Raw genomic sequence first — 21,272 nt, 5'->3', positions numbered from 1 at the left:
AAATAAAAATTATATGTATAAAATTATTATTTTTTATTTTTTAGACAAAAATTAAGAATTATAAAAACTATTTAATATTATATATACAAAAAATTATTTACTATTATACATAAAAAAATAAAAATATATAATAACAATGATTATAATTATAAAAATATTTACTATTGTACATATATATGTATGTATATATATAATAAAAACAATTTATTTAATAATAGGCTCATGAGCCTCACGAGACGAGCTTCATTGGACAAACAAGCCTATATATTGAGCTCAAATTCGGCTCAAAGTTTAGTTTAAACCGAGCCAAGACAAACTCGATTAGCTCATAAAAGGCTCGACTCATGGCCACCCTTAACACAAAATCAGTGGAATGGAATAAATGAATTACTAACCTTCTCTCCAAAATCAGACTTGGATGAGATGCGAATTAGCCTACTGCCTATTGGTAAAATTTCTAATTGGTTATAGCAGACACTTAGGATCGAATCCCACCTTTATTAGGCCGGTCTAGGGGTTTGGTGGAGAGATCCCTCTGTATAGCTCATTATAAAAAAATAGTTGCAAGGAAATAAAATCTAATTCTACTCTTCCAAAATCAGCAGAATGGACTATTAACAAAACAGTTATGAAGGCGTCACGGGTCCGAACCGAAGAGGCCCTGGCGAGGGGTGTGATGTTATGGACACACCACTCGACAACGCACGGCGGCACAGCCATAGGCAGCAGCACACACAGCGGGCCGCCTAGCGGCACGCACCGCCCGGCAGCACCGCACAGCAGGCTGGCAGCACGCGGCACATACCGCCTGACAGGGCGCTGCACGCACACGCCCGACACCACACGGCAGCGGCACCATGGCGCGCGACACGCACCGCCAGGCAGCAACGCGCACTGCACGGCAGCACACACCGTGCACACGCCGGCACCGCAAGGCAGCGACACCATGAGCCGCGCGCACGCACTGCGCGCCCGCACGTGCAACAGGGCACCATGAGCCGCGCGCATGCACCCGGTAGCAACAGCAGAGCGGGGCCCACGCGACAGCTCATAGGGGTGGGCCCATCCTTATCTGAATATGCCAACTCGCCGCCAGCTTAATCTTATCCCTTATACCTCCTCATCTTATCTTATCCTCACCTTTATCTTATCTTAAGTAAGAGTGTGTTACCAATAAGAGTAGGTAATTAGGAGTTTGAGTTCAAGTTGGAGTTTGAGTTTAATTGGGAATTTCCTTCTGTAAGCTCCTATTTAAGGAGCCACGAATTGAAATAAAGGAGTCAGTTTTTGCAGTCAAGAAAAGGGTGAGGAGAGTTCGGGTGGTCTCTTGGACAAACCACCCCGTAGGATAGTTCGGGTGGTCTATTGGACAAATCACCCACTAGATAGGCAAAATAGGGTCTGTGCGCAAGGCCAAAGGCAAGGGAAGATCAGGGGTTCCTGCCGTGGAACGACCCGTGACGCGATCCTACGCTCGGGCCCATAACAAATTGGTATCAAAGCCTACCGTCATGGGGGAACAGGAGCCGCTGACTTCCAGGGTCCACGAGCTAGAGCATAGGCTCGCCGAAACCTGCTTGGAAGTTCGTGAGGTCAAGGATGATGTCCGGGAGCTGCGACGCCTTCTGGAAGAATTTCTCTCCAACAACGAAAGAAGCTCGGAGGGAACCGCCACCACCAACAGCCATCGTCCGGACAGGGCAGAGACGTCCAGCGAACAGCAGATCGCTGCCCCAACAGCCGCTGTTATTCCAAAGTACAGCCGGCTGGAATTTCCATCCTACAACGGCGCGGGAGACCCACTGGGATGGTTGCACTGCTGCGAACAGTTCTTCCGCAACCAGCGCACTGATGACAAAGACAAGGTCAGCTTGGCCGCGTTCCATCTGACCGAAGAAGCGCAGCTCTGGTTCTACCGAGTGGAGCAGGAGGAACCAGGTCTTAGTTGGGGACAGTTCAAGTCATACTGCCTCCTTCGGTTCGGACCCCCACTAACAAACAACCCCTTGGGGGAACTCATTAATCTCAAGCAGACCAGTACCGTTGCAGAGTATCAGCGGGAGTTCCAGACCCTTCTCGCCAGGGCCTCTTCAGTACGACCGGACCAGCGGGTTGATATGTTCACAGCGGGTCTTGCCGAACCCCTGAGAGTTGATGTAGAGATGCAGAGCCCGCCTAACCTGGTCACAGCAATGAATTTAGCCCGAGCCTTCGAACGCAAACTGCAGATCAGTCGAGGGCCGTTCAGCAGGGGATGCCCAACAGTGGCTTGGACAAACCCGAAGCCTACTGGAGGAGGGTCTTCACTAGCAGACAACAGGGAACCACTCGGAATGGCCTCATATCCAGCAGCCAGCCCAGAACGGAAGCCACAGACGAGCACCAATTCCAGATCAACATCCAGTGTGGGGAGCAACGGCGATACACCTCCTATCAAGCACTTGTCAAGGGCTGAGATGGCAGAACGCAGGGCGAGGGGGCAATGTTTTAATTGCGATGAACCCTACTCGGCAGGGCACAGGTGCAAGAGACTTTTCTGCCTCCTGGTGAAACAAGAGGAAGATGAGGATGAACCCCCTCCATGGGAACCCGATCCAGGAGGGCAAAGCCACCCAGGATTCCCTTGAGGGTGTTTCGACACCCAATTCGAGCTTGGGGACAAGCTCGTAGTCCGGGAGGGGTGTGATGTTATGGACACACCACCCGGTAACTCACGGCGGCACAGCCATAGGCAGCAGCACACATAGCGGGCCGCCTAGCGGCACGCACCGCCCGGCAGCGCCGCACAGCAGGCTGGCAGCACGCGGCACATACCGCCCGACAGGGCGCACCGCCAGGCAGCAGCGCGCACTGCACGGCAGCACGCACCGCGCACACGCCGGCACCGCAAGGCAGCGACACCATGAGCCGCGCGCACGCACTGCGCTGCAGCAGCACTGTGCGCCCGCACGCGCGGCAGGGCACCATGAGCCGCGCGCATGCACCCGGTAGCAGCAGCAGAGCAGGGCCCACGCGACAGCTCATAGGGGTGGGCCCATCCTTATCTGAATATGCCAACTCGCCGCCAGCTTAATCTTATCCCTTATACCTCCTCATCTTATCTTATCCTCACCTTTATCTTATCTTAAGTAAGAGTGTGTTACCAATAGGAGTAGGTAATTAGGAGTTTGAGTTTAATTAGGAATTTCCTTTTGTAAGCTCCTATTTAAGGAGCCACGAATTGAAATAAAGGAGTCAGTTTTTGCAGTCAAGAAAAGGGTGAGGAGAGTTCGGGTGGTCTCTTGGACAAACCACCCCGTATGAGAGTTCGGGTGGTCTCTTGGACAAATCACCCACTAGATAGGCAAAATAGGGTCTGTGCGCAAGGCCAAAGGCAAGGGAAGATCAGGGGTTCCTGCCGTGGAACGACCCGTGACGCAATCCTGCGCTCGGGCCCATAACAAAACAGTTATGAAGGCATACATAAGTCCATGTCCACCCCTGTTATGGTGTCAAGAATCCTTGAATGGTTTTTCTCCCTTCTAATCCAGTTTGTGAATAGGAGTTGGGAAATTCAGGGTGCTTCTTGTAATCAGTGTTTTCATACCATATGGCTGTTCGGGTGGTCAAAAAGAGTTCAGGTATGCTCTTAATCAAGGTTCAAAATTTTGATATAATACGTCTCGTATCAGGTGTATCGTGTCGTATCTTTTGGATTCTAATATGTCTATTTCTAGGTGTTTTAGGACCCTACTATTTTTCAATAAAAAAACATGTTTTTAACTCCCTAAAAGCTAAATTTTGAAAAAAAAAATATTTTCATGTGTTTCTAAATTCCCATATACCTTTACCAATATATAGAAGCGTATTGAAATTTTAAACCTTACTCCCAATAAATATTCCCACATATAAGTGTGTATGTGTGTATAAATATCTATATTTGAGCAATAAATAATGTATAAATATATTATATATATTATATGTATTGTTTTATATTTAATATATGTTTTTTAATTTAATTTTTTATTTTTTATTTATAAAATATAAAAAATTATAATTTGAGACTAAAAAGGATTTTTTTTCCACAAAAATAGAGAGACAAAGTGTCTATGACCTTTAAAAATTTGCAACACCCTACAAATATGATCTGACACTATGCATCTCAAACATGGCAAATCCCACTTTTATAATGGGTCCCAGCCTCATGGTGAGATGTGTGGGATGGGGTGTTGGAACGTCCAAACGTATTCTGTTCGCAGGAGACCCAAACTCTTCTAAAAAAACTTGCAACGAATGAACCAGTACCATAAAAGTAGTATGCAATCTTCGAAGGGTCAAAGCCCTTCCGAGTTCAGGCCGGTATCCGACAGCATAGAGTTTCACATTTAACAAATAAATACATATTAATTTTTTATACACTTAGGGATAAGTGGACTGAACTATAAAAAAAACCTTAAATTTAACTATCGTACATTTGGACTTGATTAGGGTGGCAGGAATCAATTATAAACGATCAAATTTAGATCTTCTTTCTGATCGATTTTGAATGCAAAATTGAACAAAACGATACAACTTGTACCTATGCTCAGGTTCAAAAGAAAAACTAACATAATTTTTTTCTTTTCTTTTCTTTTTTTTAACCAACATGAATTTCAATCCAACGTGAATCCACCGAATTTAGATCATCTGTCAACCAAACATGTTCTAATATCACGTGATCTGACACCGCACATTTCATATATAACAAGTGTCACTTTTATCATGGATCACAGTTTCACATTTCATATATGTTGATAAAATTTTATGATGGATCACATTTCATATATGTTGATAAAATTTTATGATGGATCACATTTCATATATGTTGATAAAATTTTTATACATATATAACAAGTGTCACTTTTATGCGTAGTGTCACATCATGTAGGGAGAGTGTTGAAACATATTTTGTTGGTAGGTGATCCAACTCGAATCCAGCCCACTTCATGAGTTATGAATTGAGATGGATGGAAGATGAAGTGAGATGCAATAATGTATAAAAATTTTATCAACAAAAAATAGGTTGCAGACTATGATAACAAATGAAAAAAGATATATTGGAAAACTTGTAATCAATCAACCTGTATCACAATTTTATTAAATTTAGAGGGATTTTGATTAGTCAAAACCCTTTTGTATTATGTTTTTCCGGCAGCATAGATTTTTGCTAAAAAGTAAACAAGCAAAAGCTACACTAGGGCTGTCAACAGGTCGGGTCTGAGTAAAATCAGTCCTGAACCAATTATTAATCGGAACAAAATCATCGACTTAAAACCGTCCCGGTTAATAGTTGGGTTTATTGAGCATGTACCCAATTATGCTGAAGACTATATTTGTTTATTTAAATAATAACTTAAAATTTAAAATTTGATAATATGACCTTAATACAAATGATACAAAAAAAAACTAAATTATTTATATGTTAATAAATTAAACATTTTTAAATAATATTATCTTATTTATTATCTATCAAATATACCATTTCAAAATATAAAATATGATCAAAATTATAAAAAATTAAAAAAAAATAATATATATATATATATATAATAAAATGATCAAGTCTAAATTTGAATCGATTCGGGACAAACAAAAACGGGAATCAACCCGACATGAAATATTGAGAACTCGAAACCAAACCAGACCCGATAGAATCTGTATTTTTTAGACACTGGTTGAACCAATCAGTTATCGGAATAAACGAGACTGACCCAATAGACCCAATTATAAAAAAATATATATATATATATAACTCTGGTCAGGTTTAAATAGATTTGGGATTGAGTGGAACCTGTTCCAAATCGATAATTATCGGAACACTATATGAAGACCCAAAACCAATCCATCAATCCAGCTCTTGGAATCAGAACCTATCCAATCGATTCGGCCTGTCGGGTCGGGTTGACAACTCTAGCATTGCCCAATTAACTTATTGACATTCATGTTTCTCATTGACTGTCGACGATAGGGAAAGGCTACCCCTATTAGAGGTGTAAAGTGGGCTGTGCTGCCCTTTTCGGTGAAAATTTTGGGAGTCGGTTTGGCATGGCCCACGGCCCGGGCCATGTGGGCTCGTGGGCCGAGCCTTAGGACAGGTCGGGTCGTGTTCAGGCCAAAGCTATTTATTTAAAAAAATTGACAAAAAAACTTAAAATTTAAATTTTATATGAATTTTTTGTATAAAATTGCTTCTATATGCAATAATTAAATAAATTAGTATAATAAAATTTAAAAAATATTTATTTTATTAATATATTATATATATAATTATAATATATAATATATATATGGGCCGTGCTAGCCCGTGGGCCATGGGCAGCACGGCCCGCTCGGTCATATTGTGTCATGCCGGGCTGGGCACGACCCACAAAGCATCGTGCCAGGTCCAAATTCATGCCGGGCCGCAGGCGGCACAGTCCGATTTACACCTCTAACCCCTATATGTAGCAAAAAAAAAACGTAAAAGGAGCACATTACGATTGTGAAATTACAATGAATAAAATTTTTGGATTTCATTAATATAACGTGGGCGGCACCGTGGCAATATCAAATACCTCTAACCTTTTTCATTTTTTATTTCCTTCGACAATAATCGATGTCTAATTGTGTGGGCGGTGCCGACCAAGTATATGCGAGATGGAATCCCCCCTGTACCATTCCATTTTCAAATAATGAAAGATAATTTTACCTTTTTTTTTTCCCGAAAGCTAATATGCTAATTTCATTCAACGATCATGACATTGTTACAAAGAAAAGCGTCAATTTTAATAATATGTTGAATACAAACGAGAAGTTTTCTGATCGAAATTGAATGTCTTCGTGGATCATATTTTTCTTGGCCAGTATATGACATAAGGCTTCTTTTTTTTCTTAATTTCCCGGAAATCATTAAGGGTGTTCATGAATGTTTTTGTTTTTTATTTGTTTTTTTTAATTGTTATGTCAGAAAAAAATAAAAACATAATATTGAATTCTGTTTTTATTTCCAAAGAGAAAAATAAATTGATTTTGTTTTAAAAAATAATGCGTGTTTTTAAAATAAAAATAAAATTTTTAGTATAGAAATTATATAATATCAAAGAGAAAAATAAATTGATTTTGTTTTAAAAAATAATACATGTTTTTAAAATAAAAATAAAATTCTCTAGTATAGAAATTATATAATTTATGGATTATGATGTTGAATAATCAAATGAAAACATGTTTTTAAAACCAGATTCAATAACATGTTTTTGGTTTCAGTTTTGAAAAAAAAAATACATACACAACCAAGAAGATGTTATGTTTTTATTTTAAGAAGCAATCTGATTTCAAACTGAAGGTGCGTGATTTAGATACTCCTAGAAGGAAGATGATCCGAACTCCAGTTGTGCGGCGAGCTAGATCAAGCTGCAAAATAATATATCAGAGAATCCGTGATGACTAGCCCAGCGGGGTCACTCTGATGCTTAAGTCAGTTCTATATTGTGGATGCGAGCTGAATACTTGGATGCTTAAGTGCTAGTAAGTAAATAATCACGCGTACATTTGCCTTGGGGTTTGATATCCTTATATAATGGAATAGTCATGGGCTTTACGAAAGAGCTCCAGGATCTTTGGGCTGTGCGGATAAGATCTGTTCCAACTTTGAATGAGAGCAATACGTTAGTTGATAAGGTTTATCAGTTTCCTCCGATTCAGGCGGAGCTAGATTGAGTCTCGTCGTGATTCTGAGAAATTCGGAGTCCGTTGAGGAGGCCTTTGGAGTCGATTACGTGGCGTTTCGACTTTTTAGCTCCGAACTAGTACTTTGATTCTTTAGTCACGAACTAGATTGAGTGTCGAGGTGTCTCTACGCCGATGTGGTTTTTTGGGCCGAGGTGACTGGATATCCGAATTCCGAATGTTGCGAACTGGATTCCTTTCACTAAATTGTCACCTCTCAAGTAGATTACGTTCATGTGACCCCTTCTTATTAAGTCGTGCCAAATCACCCTTTATCACAAACCAAATCACCCCTTGGGACATTGATTTTTATGACACGCTTCTTTCGTATAGGACTGTAAATGGATCGGGTCTGATCTGATTGGGTAAAGGATATTATCTGATTCAATCTGATATCTGACTGATTTGAATCCAATAAGAATTCATTTCATGAATATAATATGAATTCGAATTTGAATCTTTTATAGAATATCTGATAGATTAGAATAATAAAAACCTTGATTATTATAATATATAATATTTCATAAATAATAATTTATTGGATTCAATCATGGCGGATTGGATTGAGATATATCCGAATTCGATCTATTAACTAAATGGATCGGTTTTTCTGATCGAATTTATTAGGATAAAGAGAGGCATCTAAATTTGGCTCTTACTGGATTGAATTCAGATTCGATCTAACTTATTTAAATCTCTACTTCCACAACGAGCTAGTCCATGTTTTCACAAAAAGATAGCATATTTTTATTGTTTGTCACAAAAAATTGAATGGTTATGGAGCTAGAAATACATGATTACTAATTATTAAAGCATTTGGACAATCTAGTCTTTTTTTTTTTTACGTCATTTGGTCAATCTAGGCATGCATTATATTTTTTGAGCATTTTGTGATAGACGTTAATCAAAACATTGTTATGTTATTGTCAAATCAGCACTTAGCCCATCATGATAATACATATGCACATATACTCACAAAGTTGGCATTGATTTATGTGTGTGCCTACCGTTGGGGGAACCTTCATTTTAACGCTTCCTTCAACAGTTAGGCATTTATTCACTGTTCTACTGAGGTGACACCTAATGGCACCTAGTGGTGCCTATTTGTCATAAATGGTTGACATTATTATTTTTCTCAATTTTGAAGATAAATCAAATACAAACATTTAGTTAATAAATGAAAGCTCTACCAATTAAACACATACCTAGTTATGTTGTAGTATGTTTAGATTCAAAAAACAACAAAGCATGTTTAAGGGAAACAAATATTTGCACATAAATTATCATCGCTTTACCTCTACAAAAGAAAAGGAAAACAGGAGAACACTTGGCAAGTATTATACTATCAGTCTTAGGGTTTTTTTTCATGGGGTTACCCCATGTCCACCCTAATCCTGGTGATAATGGGATTTGATCCAAGTCCCACTAGTAATATACCTCCTATATGCTTTAGTTTATTTCTTTCACTAACGGGGACCCGTGCGGTGCACGGGATTTGTTAAGTTAAAGATAATTAATAGAAACGTGTAAGAGTATACAATTGTTTTATATAAAAATTAATAATCAATTATATTTTATATACTACTTTTAATATTTTTTTACAATACAAAAATAACAATAATTAATTTTAGATAAGATTGTTTATCATACTTGGGATGGCAATTTTCCCCATTTCCCCAATCCCTGTGGGGATCTGCCCCGAATGGGGTAAGGATGGGGATGATTTTCCCCCCACAGGGACGGAGTTGGGGACATTTTCATCCCCATTGGCGGGGATGGCACGGAGACGGGGAGAACACTCCCTGCCCCGTGGGGACCCTGATCCCTATCTCATGGGATTCCTGCTATATATATATATATATATGTTAATATTTTTAAAAATATGGTTGAATATGTTTGAATCTTTTCTAATAGGATTATAAATTTTAATTATTTTATTTTTATTTTTAAATAAAATACATAATGGTTGACATTATAAAGAATCACGGGGAGTGGGGATCCCCATCGAGACAGGGATGGGGAGAGGCTCCTCGTCCCCACCCACCCCGTTGTCATCCCTAATCAAACTAATGAAACTGACCAACCCAATTTCTATTATTTCTAGTCGGCTTTGATTCAACAATTTCAATTTCCTAACCCGAATGGGTTAGATTAGTTTCGCTTTAGCCATTTGCAAACTGACTAAATTTTAATTAGAGAATGACTCGAGTACAAGCAACTACGGCTAAATATCTAATTATCAAACGAAAAAACTACACATATGTCGTTTTATTTGAGGTTCACTATTTATTAGATATATCTAATTTTAATTTCTTATTTAGTTGAAAATAAATAAATCGGGTTTAATTTAGGGTAAATTACAAAGACCCCCTTCGTCCAAAAAGGTCGTTGCAATATTTTTAATCCCCGTACTACACTTGTAATAACTATTCCAAGGAAAAAAATACTATTTATCCTCCCTGACCTCGTGATACACACGAACAACAGCAGGGCGATAATCCCCTCTACCTTAGATTCCTTCACATTTCTCTCTCTCACTTTCCCTCGCTCTCCTCTCTCCTCTCTTTATCTCTCCCCCGATCTCTCTTCTTCCCCTTCCCCTTAATAGCATTTGGATTGAACCCATTTTCACGAATTTGGTGTGATTGCATTGAACGAGTGAGAGGTGAAGGAGAAGAGGATCGTTGCATTTCACCTGCCATTTCGGCATGTTGCATTTCATAACAAGTTCTTCCTCTGTAACCACTTGTTCTTGCTCCTTCAACTACTGTTTTTCACCTGCCATTCGGTATCGAGCCAGCCGTGGGATGGGATAATCGTCACTCAAACTGGTTTTCAAGCTCTTCAAGCCTTCAAATGCGAATTAGTGGATCCTCTGAGAATCTTACGAAGTTGGAATTACAGTGGCTTCGGAGCTTGTTCAGGAGGATGGGCAGGGATCAAGTGTGTTAAAGGCCAGGCCATAGCAATCCACCTCCCATGGAAGGGATTGGGCGGCCATATCACCAAGAAGATCGCCCAACTTCAAGCTCTTAGAAAGCTTAGCCTGCACGACAACGTTATCATAGGCATGATTCCTACCTCTCTTGGGTTCCTCCCCAATCTGAGAGGTGTTTATCTCTTAAACAACTGACTTTCAGGTTCAATTCCTCCTTTGATCGATTATTGTCCATTGCTCCAGACTCTTGACGTTAGCAACAACTCGCTCACTGGAACAATCCCCGCTAATCTCGGGAACTCTACGAGGCTTTATAGGCTTAACCTCAGCTTCAACGCCTTGTCAGGTTCGATTCCTGTAAGTCTTACCCGCTCCCCTTCTCTCACCTCTTTGTTGTTCAGTGCAATAACCTCTATGTTTCTAATCTTGATACCTAGGGTGGAACAGAGAGCTATCATCTCCAGTTCTTGACCCTTGATCACAACTTCATTTCTGGAAGGGTTCCTGTCTCTCTAAGCAAACTGGATAAGCTTGAAGAGATATCTCTGAGTCATAACCAGATCAACGGAACCATACCCGACGAAATTGGAAATCTTTCTAGGCTTCAAACATTAGATTTATCTAACAATGCCATCAGTGGAAGCTTTCCCGCTAGTCTTTGCAACCTTTCCTCCCTTGTTCTCTTGAATCTTGAGGGAAATCACCTTGAGGATCATATTCCGGATGCCATAGACAGACTAAAAAATCTCTCTATCCTTGACCTGAAGAGAAATCGATTCAAAGGAAATATCTCGGATGCTCTGGGCAAAATCTCCAGCTTGACTCAACTAGATTTATCCCAAAATGGGTTTAGTGGAAATATCCCAATTTCACTTGCCAATCTACCGAACCTAAGTTCCTTCAACGTGTTTTATAACAACCTCTTTGGTTCCGTTCCCTCTCTCCTATCGGAAAAATTCAATCCCAGCTCTTTTAGCGGGAACCTTCAGCTATGCGGGTACAGTATTTCGACTCCTTGCATGAACAAACTAACCACTAGAGATTCGAGGTGAACCGCGTTCATTAATGCATGAACAAGCTTCTCTGCGGAGGCATACTCCCTGGATTTAGGACATTCGACGCCAGAATCGTACCAGTTGAGAATAGTCGATTTGAAGGTGATGTTGGGAATTACCGTAGAGAAATCAGGCTTGGAGTCGTTGAAGAGGATTGGTGTAAAACCCAATTTCTTACAAGCATGAACGTAGTTCCGCTCGAATGTCTAACCGGAAGCAACAATTACAGGATCCGCCATTAAAGACCAAAAAATTGGACACACAAATTCCTTTGGGGGTTGCTTCGCTTCGGGCTTCAAGGCACCCGAAGAAGACCAATGGAAGGAGAACCACTTATGCCTCCCACTCCCCATCTATCTATGTGACTAATCTTCCAATCTATTGGCTCTCCTTGGAGTTTATTTGATGGAAGCCTGAGTTTCTTGAAGTTGTTCGAAAAAACTGAGTAAAAATCCCAATTTTTTTCATTGTTTCGACGGTAGACCGAACAAACAAACAAATAGATCAAGATTCAATGAATTCAAATGAGTTGCAGTGTCGAAAATGCAAAAATAAAGTCTAGAAGATGGGTGTTACCTCTTTGGTAATCCTGCACATATGGGGCTGAAGTTACCGTAGATTAAAGTCTTGGCGGGAGTTCCTAATGTTGTCAAAGGGAAAAGAGAGAAATGTGAAAGAATCTGAAGTAGAGGGGATTACTGTCGCTGCTGTTAGTGTATCGTGAGGTTGGGGAAGATGAACATTATTTTTTCCTCGGGATAGTTATTACAAGGGTAGTAGGGGGATTAAAAAATATTGCAATGACCTTTTTCGACGGAAGACTAAAAGAAGGGGTCTTTGTCTCATGGTCATAATACAGGGGATCTTTGTCACAAAATAAAGTATTGGGGGTCTTTGTCACAAACCCCATACAGGGGATCTTTGTAATTTACCCTTTAATTTATGATTGACTAAGTTTTTATAATGGCCTTTTATAAAAAATTAAATAAGAAATATTAATATGAATCTTACATCTACGTAATTGACAGCCTATTCTAACCTAAATACTTTGTTAAACCTATTAGTAAACGGTATTCAGGAATTATAATTTATAGTTGATATTTGGCTTAATAGAATCAAATTTAGATAATTCAAATTGGGAATGCAAATGGATTACATTAGGGTATATTCGAATATGATCCAACAGTATAAATAGTAGATCCAATGGGATCTCATAGACATTGATTTGAATCCAAATGTATTAATGATGTTGGAATATGATGCAATCCAAATTAATTTTTGAAAAACTTAAAAAAATATAACATATCAAGAAAAATAAAAAAAATACAAATATTTTTCAACTATTTTCTTTTTTATTCCCTTCATTAGTCTTAATGTTCCGATGACCTGCTACCTCACATGGTCAATCGGCGTCTCCAAGGAGGAGGCACCCACGTAACAGCAATCTCATAGTGGGCCCAGGTGCACCCTAATGAGTAGAGGTGTAAAACACAAAGTGCGGGTTGGCACGACACGTGCCCGCCTACAGCCCGTGGGCTGTCCTGGGCCGTGCCGCCCTCCCCAGGGATAATTTGGGGGGTCGGCCCGGCATGACCCATGGCCCAAGCCCATGCAGGCCCCGTGCCATGCCGTGTCGCAGGCCTAGGTCGGGTGGGTTGTAAGACATGTCGTGGGCCCAGGCAATGCCAAGCTAGGCCACAAGTCAGGCCTTGGGCATGGACCAAACTGGGTTTTTTTTGACAATTTTTATTTTTTTATTTCTTTGCTCAGTAAAACTAAAATATTTAACTTTCCATTAGGAACTATTTAAAAAAAATAAGAATCTAACAAAGAAACAAAAGAAAAATGCTTAACCAAATAAGAAGTCAAAAAGACAAAGACTCAAAGTGAATAACAAATCAGAAAAAAACATAGGAATTTTATTTCATTTAAATTTGAATGATACAAAGCATGCAATGGTTGGATGAATGAAATATGAAAATTGGAAAATGAAATAAATTAATAAAATATAAAAAAATACAATATAGTTACAATTGAAATAAAAAATTATGTTATTAAAAAATCAAATAAATTAAATAAAATTTACAATAATTTGAAAAAAAAAATCTTTACAACTATTGAGTATACAAAAAATATTGACTTCATCATTTTCTCCCATTGTTCTTAACTTTGACCATCTGCTTTAGGTGAAACATCAGGTGTAGTGTCATGCCCTCCTTTGTCTTGTAATCTATCTTCAGCTAAGGATGTCAATGGACTGGTTTTAGATTGGACCCCATCCAGTCCAAAATCAATTTGGATGGACCAACAAGATATATTGGATTGGACCAATCCGGTTCAAAATATTTATTAGATTGGATTGGACCTGGTCCGTTTGTAACAAATTTATATTGGATTGGATTGGATTAAGCCAATATCTGGTCCATTGATATAAGATAAGAATATATGTGTCAATGGACCGGGTTTGGGTTGAAACTTGAAACTAATCTAAATCAAAATGAATTTGAACAGATTGGGCGGTCCAGACATTGAACTGGACCAGTCCAAATTGGTCCAAAACATTCATCGGATTGGATTGGACCTGGTCCATTTATAATGGACTCACATTGGACTGGATTAGATTGGACCAAATCCAGTTCAATTGACACCCCTATCTTTAGCATCCAGCCAGTCTTTAAAACAAATGCACATCTATAGACTTCCATCATTCATACAACTTCTCTTGTCGTCCAACACCCTAGTACCTACACTAAAACAAGGCTCTGATGGAATTGTAAACACTAGAGATGTTAATAGATCACATGCCATGGCGATGAAAACTGGATAATTTTTTACATATTCACTCCACCATGCTAAAATATCAAAATTATTTGTTCCCTCTGAGGTGAATGAAAAATCGCCTAAAGTAGAATTTTTATTAAATAAAAAAAGTTTTTCTCTTCCACTACTGGACTCAAGTTCAAAAGTGGAAGATCTAGTTGTACAAGTTGTAGAATTTTTATTATCCCCTCTTACTTAAGATTCATATAAACTATACGTTTCAAATAATAAACTACTAACTTCTTTTTTATTTCCAATTTCAATATTCATATTTTCACAATATGTTTCAAGTAAAATATTTGAACTATCTTTCCTAATCCTAAGATCTAATATTGTAGATAAGCAATAAAGAAGATAAATGTTCTCCCAATATTTTTTAAATTTATTTTCCATTATTTCAATAATAATTTTAAATTATTGATTCTTTCTATATTTTGAAAAACAAGCACTAATAATCATTAATTGCTAAGCTAAATTACAACTAGTTGGATAATAAATACCCGATAATTCATTAGTTGCATTATAAAAATATTTTAAAAATCGCTTATACACATTGCCATTTCCCAGTCTTTATCAAATATAATTTCAATAGGCATTTTTGCATTATAAAAGTCAATAAAAATTTCTTTGTGAGAAATACAACTTTCCAACACTGTATAGGTAGAATTCCATCTATGTTTAACATCTAATATAAAATTTTTATATTTTAAACCATAATTTTGACATAAATATTTAAATCATTGTTTTCTTGCTCTAAAACTTTTAATATATATAGTACAATTTCTGATTTTAGAAATAATATTTAAAGCATCATGAATACATAAATTTAAGATGTGACATGCACATCTGATATGAAATAATTTACCATTTAAACATGGTTTTAATTAAAATTTTAAAATATTTATTGCTGAATCATCATTACTATCATTATTAAAACTAATAAAAAATAATTTATTGTCAATTCCATAGCATGTAAAGTATTTAAAATACTTGCAACAATAGCTAGGCCAGTATGTGGCCATTCAAGCCTAATAAAACTTAAAAATCTTTTATTTAAAAGCCAATTTTCATCAATAAAATGATTAGTTACACAAATATAACTTACGCTAAATTTAGAAGTTCAAATATCAGAAGTAATTGCAACTTTAGAATTAAGAGTTGATAACATGTAAATTAAATTGTTTATATGAATAAAAAAATTTTAAAGCATTTGATCTAATAGTATTCCTAAAAAATTTTTTATATTGTGGATTTACAGAATTATGTAACCATTTTTCAAGTTTAGTATCTTCAACTAACAAAAATGGTTGTTCAGCTTGTACAATTTATTTTGCTAATTCTTACATCATTTTTTATTGAGAATATTTAAAAATACCAAAACCCCCACCCCAATTTGTATTTGTGTTGTTTCTCTCTCTTCTTCTTATTCTTCTTCTTCAACTTCTTTTTCTTCTTTTTCATGGGTGAGCAAATGTATGCTCAAATGGCCAGTACCACCCTTGTTACAATAACTAAAGTCTTTCTTACATTTTTGGCAAACAACTCTTTTCCCTTCCTTTAAGCCTCCTCTACTTTAAATATTTTTCAAATCGGGCTAATCAACTTAGTGGCCTTTTTTTCTTTCCCCTAGTATCAGTAGTAGGGGTGGAAGTTCCTTCAATATCAGTAGCATCCATATCGATGCTAATACTACCATGCTGCAACTGAATATCATCGACATTGAACATATTGGGGAATTGGTTTCAAGAGGAGCCAATCAGTTTTTTATTAAAAAAAATTAATTTAATTGCACTTACCCATATTGCCAGTTTGGAATCCCAACTTAATTTCAACGGTTGAAGCCTTTCAACTCCAAGAGTCCAACCAAATTGCTAGATTGAGATACGTGAGTTGTTGAGCAAGCATTCTTATTATTAAAACTTCAAATGTCGGGGGCATTAAAAACAAAATACATAAATACCCCCTATATAGTTGTTTATAGCTATAGGTCCCCAATGACTAGTTCATCGAGTGGGCCAAGTGTGGCCCATTACGGGCCCATGGGCTATGACGCATGTCATGCCAGCTCGTGGACATAGAACCCCAGGTGCAGCACGACCTGGACCATCGTGCCAGGCCTTGCATGGCCCGTGTGTGACCCAATTTACACCTCTAATAATGAGCCATCTATCCATAATGTGTTTGATACCCAAAAAATATCCTAGTGTTTAATTAAAAATATGACATGTTACACTTAAAATAAATGGTAAAATATTAAAATCCTCTCTTATTTTCTAATAATCTTATAAACCTCCTTTATGTTTTTGACAAAAAACTGTATTTTATATTATTTTGTTTGCTATATATTTTTATATTTGTATTCCTTTCTAAAACTGAGCCTAATCTTTTGAAAAAAGCTACACATTAGATTTCGTTTGCTCCTAGTTGGAAGGTGGTTCAGACGTTGGACTAACACGTGGCAGGTCGAACTGCAAGAAACACAGTATGAGAGGTGTTGGAGTGCTTTACTTGGTGTGGGCACTCCGATGCTTAAGTTAGCGAAGAGTGTTTGTAGAGAATTGATTTGCTTGTGAATAAGAGAGCAAGAGAGCTAAATCGCGCGTACCTTATAAGGCTGGAGGTGATGCCCTTATATAGGCAAGCTGCCGTAGGCCTCACGAAACATATCCGAGATCTCCAACCCTTGTAACGAGGAGTCCATTTCGCACCCAGAGATGGACTTTGTGTGAGCTAATAAGACTTATCGAGTCCATTCAATCCGGGTGGGATAAGGATAAGGCTCGTTGACGTGCGGCGTGATCCCGGAGAGATCGAAGACAGATGGCTAGCTTCTAGGAGATGGCTACGTGACACTTTGGTAGGTCGGGACATTACAAGCTTCTTGGACCTCGGTCTCAGCCAAGGTGCCCGAACTCACCTGGCCTGCTGAGGTGTTCGGAAATGCTGAATTGTCATCTAATTATCAAGTCGCTCCACATGTTCGTGTATTAATGGGTCGGGCCAAATTACCCCTCATTAGAGATGTTGAAATTATTATTTTTTTCTTTTTTTTTTTTTGGTGTTGAGAGTGGGATGTTCAAAATTCAAATTATCAAAATACCTTTCTTACATCAAATTATCTTTTTTTCTTTTTTCTTCATCCGCTTTTTTTCCTTTTCTTCTGCTTCTTTCCCGTCTCCTTCTTCCATGGCACCGACAAGTTCAAAATGTCCCACATGCAGCAGGTAGAGAAGACCTAAAGGCAATTGTATGTGCATGTTGCCTCTCCACAGTGTGATTGTTGTAGGGATGATTGCATACATGTCTTACATCGAACTTGAGGAGTTGTTATACATTCTATCATAGAGCACACGATTCCCCTGTGCGCATTTACAAGATGAGACTGAATCTCTTGCCTATAAGAACTCTGTCCACATCTATCCACATAACATTGCAACCATACATGGGGTATATCTCATCCTCCTATATAATATTATGCACAGATAAATGTTTTCAATGCAAAGAGATAATGTATTGTGAGTAGATGTGGGCAGAGTTCTTATAGACATTAGATCCGAATCTTACAAGATTCACAAGTTATTCCTTCAAGGCATGCATCATTTCCTATATGTGCATTCCTTTTGTTTTGTCATCCATTTCTTATCAAAATAGGCCAGTATGCTATGATTACAAAGATTACAAACAATATGGGTTCAATTTTCTTGTCATTGAACCAGAAGGAGAGGCCCCAGAGCTCCCTATTTTACAGAATAGCCGATAACCTTTACGGACTTGATCGTCCACCAACCACTGATCTACAAGACAAAACTAGGCCCAACATATGAGGTAGAGCTGTAACTTGTAAGCCTGTAATGTGGGTCGGTCAGCACGACTCACTTTTGTCTGCCACCCGCACCTTAAGGGAACGGGATCTGCTCCTCACAGAGGGCGCCTCACATGTACATTCACCATGTATTGGGAACATCTCCCGTGAATAATAACTTATAAGTGAGGGAGATGTTCCCAATGCATGGTATGATGTTCATGTGTGGCGCGAGTGAGGCACCCTATGTGAGGAGCAGTTCCAGTCTCCACCTTAACAGGCCATGTCATGTCAGTTTATGGGCTTATCTTTTTATGTTTGCTACCAAATAATAAATAACAAAAAAATAATAAATAAAAAATAATGAAAAAAATACAAACACTTAACAAATTGGACAATAAATTAAAAAGAACATTTTAAAAATTTTATTTCATAATTTAATGTATACAATTAATTTGATCAATTATATGTATATATACATATCATATTTATATATGTGGGCAATAACATGGCTCGCTTTACCGCTCTAATGACAATATGACATGTTATTGCACTCACATGTTATTGCCATTTGATTAAAAAATGGCACCAATGCTCTTTGTATCTCTGTTTTACAAAACCCTCATTTGGAAATTGGAATATATTTGATATCTAAAAAAAGTTGATGCATTACGTCAATATTATCAATTAATGCTCAATTGGGACCAATCAAGGACTGATTTGTTGGTGTATTAGCTAGTTTGTTCTAGTGTTGATATAGAATTTAATCTCACAACCAATAGTTTAGGGGAAAAAGGTTTTAGGGGAAAGTTATTAATGGTGCATGACACCTAATACCCAAAAAATGCTCAATTGGAAAGGAATAAAAATATAAGTGCAAAACCTTATATTTTATATGTATTTATAAAGTATATATTTATATCTGTATTCTTTTCAAACAGAGTATTCCGTTGGAAAGGCTTAGCTTGGAAGGACTATAAATATAAACATGTATAACATAAATACATACAAAATAATATAAAATATAAGGTTTTGCACTCTACATATTTATATTTATATTTATATTTATACAAATACAATTATGTACCATGCAAATGCCAACAAAGCAAAATAAATGTTTATACATTCTTTGAAAAGGTTACAGGAGGTTTTTATTAGGTTCAAAAAGACAGGGGGAAGTTTATAAGATAGTGAGACAATGCAGGGGAAATTTTTATATTTTACCCAAAAATAAATTAACGAAAACAACCCTTTCACGGAGGCAATAAAAATATCTTTCCAAAAAATATATTATATTTTTATTCATGTCTACGGGGTTTTTTAATAATTGTCTGCAGGATTAGTTAGGGATTAAACCAGTTAAAAAACCGTTAATCTCATCCTTGACAGGTAGTGAAGTGAGACTGAAGCTTCCTTCTCTCTTGCCTCGAGGGCTGAAATGAATAAAAAAGACGAAAGAATGTAGAATATACGTGGCGAGAACATCCACTTCGTGGTAGATTTCCATTGGCTCAAAATAACTTATTTTAAGGGGCAAAAGTCAGAAAAGTTCTTTCAAACTAATACTGGCCGTTAGTTTGCATATCCCACAGTTGAGATACATGGGGCATTCGGTTAACTGCGTCAAATAAGAAATCTAAGCCGCATCTATTTATTTATTTATTTTTCATTTTTTATTTTAAAAATAAAAAAATAATCATTACTTTACACTATTATCAATATATTATGTTATTAAAGAAAATGAGAAAAAATGAAATATTATATTATTAAAACGAGAGAAAATTAAGAATTTAACATGTGATAATATGACATATAAAACAACAAAAAAAAATAATAATAATTATTAATAATCTATATATAATTTGAAACCTAATAACTATAATTAATAAAAATTACTAAAGTTAATAAATTAATAACTATAATTTGAAAACTAATAACTATAAATTAATAAAAATTACTAAAGTTGCAAGTTTTTATCTAGTAATTATTAGAAGTTAAGAAATTAATAAAAAATATTAATACATAAATTAAAAACTAATATACAATTTAATTCTATTTAAATATAATTAATATTAATAGGATAATTAAAATTAATAATAACAAGTAAAAAATATGTAAAATAATAAAATAAACCATTTACAATCCATATAAAAAATATAAAAATTAATTAAAATAGCGGCATAAGACTCCTACTTAGGGATGACCATTTATAACTTAGCCCAATCTTGGCCTTAAACAAATATTTTCTGCTAAGCTAGTTATGACTTAGATTTACACTGTGCCCACGCATAATGCACGCAATAAGGCTATAAATTATGAAATTAAAAAGTTAAATTTTAGCATCTTTTATCTAGCAAGTATTAAAAAATAAGAAGTTAATAAAAATTAGTATTGATATGATAACCAAAATTAATGATAAAAAGTAACAAATTGTTTATAACTTAGCCTAACCCGACCAGATTTACACCAAACCCACACATAATATAAATACATATAATTGAATGGATGGGGTTAAATACACATCTAATCGAATTATTAACCAAATATAAATTCTAACATTTAAATATGGGTTAATCGGATTCAAAATCTAATTGGGTATCGAACTCTCGAAGTTCAATGATGGCCCTAGCGGATAGGGCCCAACTCTAATAAGCTTAACTTGGAAGTTATATGCATGCATGGTAAATATTATAATATAACATTTAAATAACAAATTATATATATATATATATATGTTATATATTTTTATACTAGACTAAAATTAAATAAAATTTTAATTTGTAAAAAAAACCTTTACTTTATAATTAACACAAACAATTGGTCCACATAAATATTATTACACTTAAAGGTGTGGACTGTTATGCCAAATAACCTTAAAAACTATAAATACACTATCAAAATTTTTATTGGGCTACACAATAGGGATAGCCAATCT

At 36.7% G+C, this 21,272-nt stretch overlaps 1 pseudogene; it reads left to right on the top strand.

Annotated features, from left to right (window-relative positions):
• The first annotated feature begins 1,511 nt into the window (after positions 1 to 1,511).
• LOC104595917 (uncharacterized) lies at positions 1,512 to 12,633 on the top strand (annotated as a pseudogene).
• The last annotated feature ends 8,639 nt before the right edge of the window (positions 12,634 to 21,272 follow it).

The sequence above is a fragment of the Nelumbo nucifera genome, chromosome 5, assembly GCF_055504915.1.
Source record: "Nelumbo nucifera cultivar China Antique chromosome 5, China Antique-T2T, whole genome shotgun sequence".
NCBI classification, from domain to species: Eukaryota; Viridiplantae; Streptophyta; class Magnoliopsida; order Proteales; family Nelumbonaceae; genus Nelumbo; species Nelumbo nucifera.
The sequence above is the reverse complement of the archived record's forward strand: the minus strand, read 5'-3'. Positions and strand labels throughout refer to the sequence as shown.